The following is a 9097-nucleotide window of genomic DNA, read 5'->3' on the forward strand; positions in this document are numbered from 1 at the left end:
TCTGAGTCCCTTGCCTGCAGCAGCTAAAAAATACCATCTCCTCTGAAGTGTTGTTGCTCAATTGTGTCTGACTCATTGTGAGCCCTTTTGGGGTTTTCTTGGCAAAGATACTAGAGTGGTTTCTCATTTCCTTCTCATTTTACAGTTGAGGAAACCGAGGCAAACAGGTTTAAGTGACTTGCCCAGAGTCACATAGCTAGGAAGTGTGAGAGATGATCTGTCAAAAGTGAAGCCTCCTCAGGGGATCAATAGTTCTTGTTAATATTTTTTGATGCTTTTCAAAACCCTCCCCCACTCAGACCCTGGTTTTTTTTTTTTTGTTGTTGTTAGGCAACTGACTTGCCCTCAGTCACACAGCTAGTAAGTGTCAAGTGTTTGGTCTGAGGCCGGATTTGAACTCAGATCCTCCTGACTTCAGGGCTGGTGCTCTATCCACTGTGCCACCTAGCTGCCCCTGTGTTTTGTTTTGTTTTGTTTTGTTTTGTTTTGTTTTGTTTTTAAAAGCTTAGCAGAAAGCATAGCCCTGTCGCTTTTTCTTGTCTCTGGTATAAGGGGGAAGGGAGTTAGGGAGGGGAATTGAAGTAAATTTCAGTTTCCTAGGAATTACCTAACTCATGGGAATTTGGCCCTAAACCCCATCCTGATCACCACACCACTGCTACGTCAGCATTAGGTTTACTAAATAAGGACATGTATGTTTGGATTGGCCATACCCTGTTTCCTTGTTCTTTGTCTTTGAATTTTCGAGCCTAAGAATGTAAGCCTGCTTCTCCAGCCAGTGGGAATAAGGGATAATGGTGGATGGAGGTTTGTTTGCCTTAGGGTATGTTATCTCATTTAGCTTTCTGTGCCTTTCCTCTCTCCTCCTGGAAGTGTACCGGCGGAGTAGACACCTCTTCTCCGGAGATTGTAATAAAAAGTAACCTTTGCTTCCACCTTGAGAAGTCTCTGAGTTTAATTGATTTAGAGTTGCTGTCCCACACAGAAGTGTCTAAGGTTGGATTTGAACTCAAGTCCTCCTGACTCCAGGCCCAGCGATCTATCCACTGTGTCACCTGGCTGCCAAAATTTTCTTCTTATACCTTCCTCCTCTCCCTTAGTTTTATGCTTAAGGCCATAGTTTTACAGTATAGTGTAGTACAGAGATTTTTAGCCTTGTTGTCTACCCCCACTTAAAGGGTCTTTAGATAGATTACAGGGAGTCCTTGAACTTGGAACTTTCAATATTTTTATAATTTTATTTCAATATAATTGGTTTCCTTTATGATCCTATGTATTTTATTTTCTTCATTTAAAACTTTTGTCGGGGGAGAGGAAGAGAGAATTTGTCTTCCCATATCTCCCAGGTTGGAGGTATGGCTGCCATTTATTGTAAGATCTCTACACCAATCAGCACAGAATCTTTGAACCGCTGTTTCCAGACTGGAACAGTTTGTCCCTGCTTTGGGACAGCAACACTCTTCCAGCCTGAGGCTTACTTTATTGGTGTCAAACAACGAAGAACCCTATTGACTTTCACCTGAATTTTGGAATCTCAAATTCAAGGAACCCAACAGGTTGAGATTTTTCAAGAGTAACATTTATTAAGGAAACTAAGAAAAACATACGAAGTCACAGAAATGGATGAGATGAGAAAAAAACAGGACTTTTTGGTTTTGTTTTCAAATGTTAAAAACTCCAAATAGGGATCACTGTTCACTCCAATCTAGTTAAATTGGCTTTATGGTGATACTTCTAGAATAACCACTATTGGTTTGTTTTCCTTACTTTACTCTAGCTGAGAGAGTAGATCAAGGTCTGACTCTTAGCCCAAGGTAGATTAGGTTTGGTGTCATTGCCAGGACTGGTGGGATTCTCCTAAAACCTTTTTGCTTGTATTAGCCCTTTGACCAATGCCCCTGGTCCTGTACTATTTTGTATTTCATTCTATATCTGTTCTTGGTACTTGTAAATCCTAACCTTGTGCTTCATTATTAGGTGAAGAAGAAGATGCTGCCCTACCTGGCTTCAAGAATGTCTTCCTGAGGCCTTTAGGTCATCGTATGGCCAACTCTACAGTTGGTTTCTGCTCCCTTCCTGAACATCTCTTTCAATCACCCATGCTACTCTTAACCCATTTCTTCTGATCAGTTTGCAGAAAACCTATCCACCAGATAGTCGAGAAGATTGGCTTTACTCTTGTGGTAGGCCACTGCCAGGTTTGTGCACATCACCTACGTTTGAGCAAGTCCTGTGACACAAGTAGAATTTCAAGGGGGACATCCCTAGACTGTGGGACAGATAGGATTACAAGCCACATGAGAATTAGGGCGTGCTGCTGACCAGTTGCTCCAGCAACACGGGCAGCTTGAGCATAAAGCTTTCTTTGTTTTGTGTATAATGGACAGCTTTACACTCATGACTTGGTTCCTGGCATCACTTTGAGCCTATTGCTTTGAAGTGTTATACAAATGTTTGTTGTTGTTAACTACTACTACTACTGCTACTGTTACTACAACTACTATTATGTTGCTGCTGCTGTTGCTACTACTATTACTACTACTACTACTACTGCTACTACTACTATTAAGTTCACCTAGGGATGGGACTCTTCACCTCCTTAGATCTGGAAAATTCTCTACCACCATGCTGGCTGTATTCGCTACCACTTCAGTGTTGTCTCTGCTGAAAAGGAGACTAAGGGGATGATTTTCTTGTTCTTTGGGATGATCAACATGTATCCTTGTCCTGGGTTTGGTCCTTATAAGCTAAGCAAACCTAATTTTTATAACTTTTGCTCAGATTCTTGTCTTCAGCAGCTACTGAAAATAGTTGTTGAAATTCAGCTTAAAGCTTACTTAAAAATGTGTGTCTAATCTAGTATCTGGGTCTAGCCTCCCTTCTGGCCATTTAGTCTTTATTGGAATTATCTTTTGTTTACTCTCATGCCCAGAAACTACCTCTTCTTTCTTCCAGTTTCCTATGACGTGTCCATGTTGCATGAATCATTGACCTCTTATTTCCTGTTTGAGGGAGGTCTCTATCGTCCATTAATTTGCAGAGTAGAAGTGACCGTCATACTCTGAGAACAGTGAATAGTCAGGAGTTTCTTAGCTCAGGTGACCATTTAAAACCACTTCTCCAGGTTCTTTTTGAAGATTGATCATGTATGCTCCTTCAGGATAATCTTATCATTCTAGTATTTTTCATGGCTATGAGTTTGTAATTCTGACATTTAAAATGAAGCCCGAGGAAGGAGACAGGAAGGCCAGGTTCAATTAACAGGTAGTTTCTTAAGGGGGCATAGTATTTTCCAAATATGTCAGATTTTAATAATGTGACTTAAAAGAAAGCTGTTTAGGTCTTTCCTTATCACTACGGGAGTAATAAGAAAGGACTGTGATTTCACTGATGCAAGGAGCATCCAATAAGGAAATATCCTCCACCAGTGGAGATCAGCACCTATTCTGTAATTCCTAATTTTGAGCCTTTCTCGGCTCACTAAGAGGTTAAGTGGCTTGTCCGGGGTTACACCGACAGTACATCTCAAAGGTTGAACTTGGTCTGGGATCTTCTTAATTCTGAAACTGATTCTCTAGGCACTACCCAACACTATCTCTCATTAGAGTTTTTACATTTTTTTTCAAAGTTAATTATTTTCAATGAAAAATCTGTTCTATCCCTCCCCACCCACCCCCTGAAAAAGAAAAAGAAAATCCCTATAATAACTATGCTTGTTTAAGTGAAACAAATTCCCACGTTGGCCATGTCCAAAAATTTATATATCTCATTCTGCTCCCTGAGCCCATCAGCTCATTATAATTTTATAATACTGTAACATAGGTTTGCTCTGGCCCCATTTTCTGAGGTCCAGTGTGTTATAATTCATTCTCCTCCAGTATTCAGAGGGTGTGGGGGGGCAGGGTCTCTCTTCTCTGCCATTGGTTAAATCCCTTCCCCCACCCCCATTTTAAGCCCTCCCTAGAGAGGGATAGGACTAGACTCACAGCTAAACTCAGTTCCTTCTGAGCTGTGTGACCTTGAGCAAGTTACTTAACCACTGTCTGCCTCAGTTCCCTCATTTGTCAATTAGGGATAAGGGTTCTGGAGAAGGGAAGTGACATCATCAGACCTGTGCTTGACAGCATGATGTACCTGACAGAAGGCACAGTGCATTGGATGGACAGATGAATGGAGAGCTGCTGCCGTTGCTCCTGCTGCCGCCAGACCTCTATAACGTGCACCTTGACGTCAGCAAGTTGGTCTGGCCTGGGTGGGACAGACTGCAGCTGTTCATTCCAGTAGTGAGGGCCTAGAAGCAAGAAGTGGGCCATTTGGAGCAAAAACAGAAGTCAGTTATATTTGGAGCTCTCAAACATGCAGTTTGGGTGACTGGGAGGTCTCAGAACAATCGTTACATCAGAAAAGCGGCCTTGCTATATTTCAGATTTCTCATAGTGAAAGTGACAAGTCCAGCCACACAGCACAGATGATACCCAAGGAAAGAAAGTGTAGAGGCAATGCACTCCTGGCTGCTGTCTTCTAAGTCAGCACACCATAACAAAACACAGAGACACGTCCATGTAAGAGAAACTCACCAGAAAGCCCAGACAAAGAAGTCATGCACTTCTTGCACTGTGGAGACCTATTAGTGTCACTCTGCCACTAGCCAACATCTGCCCAAAGGTAAAAGGGTTGTGTTCAGCCTAATTCACCAGAAACAGTCACCAGCCTTTCTCCTCTTCAAATATCTCAGCTACATGCCACCATTACACTCCAAAGATGGTGGTGTTAATGGATGGCTATGCAATTCACTTGCTACTTTCTGTACTCTTGTCCTTAGCTATTATGCTGTCATTTGAACCTGTGTGTCATTCGGGACCTAGACTAGACCCAAACACTCTGAACCCAGGTTCACTTTTGCTATGTCTTTCACAAATCTCATTGACTCATGCCCCCACCTAGGATTTTCCCTGGAAACACCTATATCTCTTCCCGTAGATGACTCCTCTTCTTTTGGGAAGCCACATGGATGTGTTGTCTTCCCTCCAGGTCTTAGTTGCCAAGTCTCTGTCCTAAGCAGGAGACTGTAGCTCTAACTCCCAAAGAATGGCTCTGTATCATTCTGTGCCTCTGTCTCACTCTGGTTCTGTGATTCTCATATCTATAGGGGTCACGATGCACAGGCCTCTCTATCCCTGGGGAATCAGGTCTTTCCTGTGTCTGACTCCCAATTGTTAACATTCTTATCTTTATCTTCCCCTTTAAAGCCCAAGCCCAGGGACTTCATTTACAGAGCATGCCTGGACAGACTAACTACATTCTCCCCCAAGTTAAAGAATTTGCAGTACGTGCAAATTATACTAGGACGCCCTTTGTACAGGCAACCTGCCCTTTACTGGAAGTCCCTGGTGGACTACATAGGTGATGTCCTTACTCATGAACCCCAGGACATGGTACATCAGTCTGGCCAGGTAGTCAACAATGTCTTGCTGCCACTTTTGGAACTCAATCAATAAATACTTGAAAGGGTATATTGAGTAGAGAAAAGGGACTTGGATCTGAAGCCAGTTAGCAGTGAATGAGTTATAACCCATCTTTTATTTAGTGCAATTGCCTTTCTCTCTCATACTCTCAAGGGAATTCACTCACAGTCTCTGCAAAACTTACAGCACCAATGATTCAGATCTCTACCTTTTGCAATATCAGCCCCAGAGGTGGCTCGCTGGCAGCTGCTCTCCTTCCTTCTGGGGGCTGTGCTACTTAGCTCCAGGGTCTACTGTCTTTGTCCCATATATCAGTGATGGCTGCCATCTCCCAGAATAACTCCTCAATTGTGCTATTTCCTGAAGCTCCTGTTTGATTCATGTACTCACTAGCATTCACTCAGAAAATGATGCTTCTACCACCAACAAATTCTGCCCCTCTTCACCAAGCAGCATGAAAACCCCTTCTTCCTCTCTGCTATGGCATGTGTTCCTTGGGTTTGTGGCATCATGGGAAAAGACTACCCACCCAGTTTCTTTTGGATCAGCCCACTGCTATAGCATCCCCCTTCTCTAGGTCATGCCGTCTTTTCTCCTTCAGCAAAGCTGGTCGCTACCTCGCAGGTACCTCTGGTAAAAATTCCCTGACCACAGAAAAAGCAGATATTTTCAGTTGACTCCTATGTATAGTTCTGTAGGCAATAACACCCTTTCCAGTTAATCAGATAGCAGTATTATCACTAGCTACAATGTCTGTGCATCTCACTCTTCACTACATCCCATTGACAGAGGAGCAGATGGTTCTATCTGCTGCCATGGAAATGGGTGAGAATGTACCGGTTTGAGGTGAGACATGATAAATTGGGAAAGTCTTCCAGATTCAAAGCCATTCAAACTCACAAGCTACAGTCATAAAATCTTAACTGGTAAGAGCCTTGGAAGTAACTAAGCCAACCTTCTCATTTACAGACCAGGATACTGAGTCTCAGAAAGCTTACATGACTTATCCAAAGTCACTCAAGTAGCAAAATATTGGAATCCAAGTCCCATTCCAGCTACATTTCTCTATACTACATTTATTCTCAGTGCTCATTTGTGGAGAGGTGGAGAATAGACTTGAATAGTTCTCCTGTAAATTCTAGTGCAGCCTAAGTAGGAAGAGATAACTGTGATCTAGCCTGGTTGAGTCTGTGGGTTCCAACAATGGAGCCTTTGTTCTTTGTCAATCCCCAATTGTCTTCCCTGTTCCTGCCTGCGTGTTTGCTGAATGGCCCAGATGCTCCCATCTTCAGGTGTTCCCAATTAATCACAAGTGCCCTGGTGCTGAGTCATGAGGCAGCCTGGGAATCAGAAAGAGAGAGGTTCACATCCTTCTTCTGATGGATACTAGCTGTGCGACCCCGGGCAAGACCATGAGGATTTCAATGCTCATTGGTCAGTCACTAAGACCATAAGTTGCAGAAGGGTTCCCAATCTGCACTGGCAGAAGAGGGGGGTGAGGAGTTCCCCACATGAGTGAAATAACAAGTCTGGACCCCTCTCAACCCTCTCCCTGAGCCAAAAAAAAAAAAAAAAGAAAAAGAAAAAGAAAATGTTGAGTTTTGGTTTGTCTACCAGGCATATACATGGGGAAAATCTTGGTGTTCAGTCTACAGACTACCAGAAGAAGTGAGTTTCCAAAGGCAGAATGTATTGTGATATAATTGGGCAAACTCTAACCTATATATAACCCCTTATCTAACCTGAAACCCACATGGAGGGAAGGTAGTTATTCTCTCTTGCCTGGCGGATGAAGACTGTGGAGAAACAGCTCCCATGAGAAAAGTTGTCCCAGAGCAGTGAAAGCTCAGCCTCCCAATCATTTGAGTTGGTGATTGAAGCCTTACTCTTGGACACAGCCTCTTCTCCTGAGGACAGGGGCATTTCTCCCAAGAAGCCCTGGTACCTCACCCCCCCCCCCTCGCCTTCTGGTGTTTGGGGCTGCTACTGTTCCCTCTACTTCCTTCAATGGCAGACTGTCTTCTAACACCATGAGGATTCCTCCTCCTCCTCCTCTTCTCCCTCCTCCCTTGCTAAACAAAAGTCACTGAGCACAGCTGCACTGGGGTGCGAACTCAGACGAAGGAGAAAATGGGAAGAGGCGTCACCTCCGCAGGGCCTCCTCTCCTCGGCTTCCTCCTTAGTTCCAGCTGTTGACTCTTGTGCTGCAGTGGATGTACCCAGCCACACATTGGTCGCCAGCTCTAGGTATAGTTCTCCCCTGTCCAGGTCCTCCAGACCACAAGCCCCATTCCTGGAGTGTGACAACATAGTGGGTTGTCCTCTTAGATTCTGAGGAGCTCTGATTATCCAGATCAGGGCTTTCCCCCCTATTTCCCATTGTTTTGTTTGTTTGGGGGGGGACTGAGCTATACTCTTTTTGCTGATGTTCTGAAAATAATAAAAACTTTTAAAAGTTTATAAAAATCAAACAAAACCCCTTTTCTCACTTAAAAAAATCGGAAGGAATATGATCCAGCCCTCCTAGCAGTATTGGTAGTAGCAACAGCCCATAAACGGCTGTCCTTGTTTGCAAACTCGATGTGCCCATTGGCTTGTGGGTAAAGAACGGTCACTGAAAAGCAAAAGCTGAACCCACCCTTTTCTGAAACCTTCTGCACAGCTTGGATGTAAACTGAAGGCACCTATCTGAGACAATCTGGGGAGTCTGTGGACTTCAGAAAGCACCATGCTGTCCCTGAGGCAGATGGGAACTTGGGACGTGGGATTGATAAGCACGTTGAATCCCCCGCACCTGGTACAGTTCCTGGCATTTAGTAAATACTTATCGATTGATGTTAATTGAGTTCTCTGGGTTAACCTACCTGTCTGAATGCTTCTTCTCACTTCTATTGCTATACTACCTTCCATCTTCCACCTCCTAAGCACCAATGTCCCTTAAAGTTCTGTTGTAGGTCATCTCTTCTTTCCACTGTTTTGCTTGATTATTTCATCAGCTTTCATGGGTTCAATTATTAGTCTAAAACAGATGGCTTCCTTCAAATTCCAGCTAAAATCCTACCATTTACAGGAAACCCTTCGCTGTGCCTTTTAATGCTAATGCCTACCTTCCATTGATTATTTCTTATTTATCTAGTCCATAACTTGAAAGTACATATTCATTTGCATGTTATCTCCCCTTTAGATTGTGAGCTCCTTAAGGGTGAGGGACTTACTTGTCTTTCTTTGTATTCCCAGCATTTAGCATAGTGACTGAGGCATAGTAGGTGCTTAATAAAAACTTAGGTGTTAACTGACTGAGATGATTCCCAGATCTTTTCTGCCCTTGTCTCTCTCTTGAAATCCTTTATCTCCAATGATGTCCTATTGGACCATTCCCCCTGGATGTCCCATAAGTGTCTCATCTGCAACATGTCTCAAACAGAACTCATTTCTCCCTTTAGACCTACTTTTTTCCGATTTCTGTTGAAGGACCACAGTCCTTCTGTTACCCAAGTTTGCAGTCTTGAAGTTGTCCTTGACTCACCCTAGTGTTCCCAAATCTAATCAGTTGCTCAGGTGTAGATTTTATCTCCCTGACATTTCTCACATCAGTCCTGTTCCGCCTATTCACAAGGCCCCTATTAGAGTTC

The sequence above is a fragment of the Phascolarctos cinereus genome, unplaced genomic scaffold (assembly GCF_003287225.1).
Source record: "Phascolarctos cinereus isolate Bilbo 61053 unplaced genomic scaffold, phaCin_HiC Scaffold_726;HRSCAF=1367, whole genome shotgun sequence".
Classification (NCBI taxonomy): Eukaryota; Metazoa; Chordata; class Mammalia; order Diprotodontia; family Phascolarctidae; genus Phascolarctos; species Phascolarctos cinereus.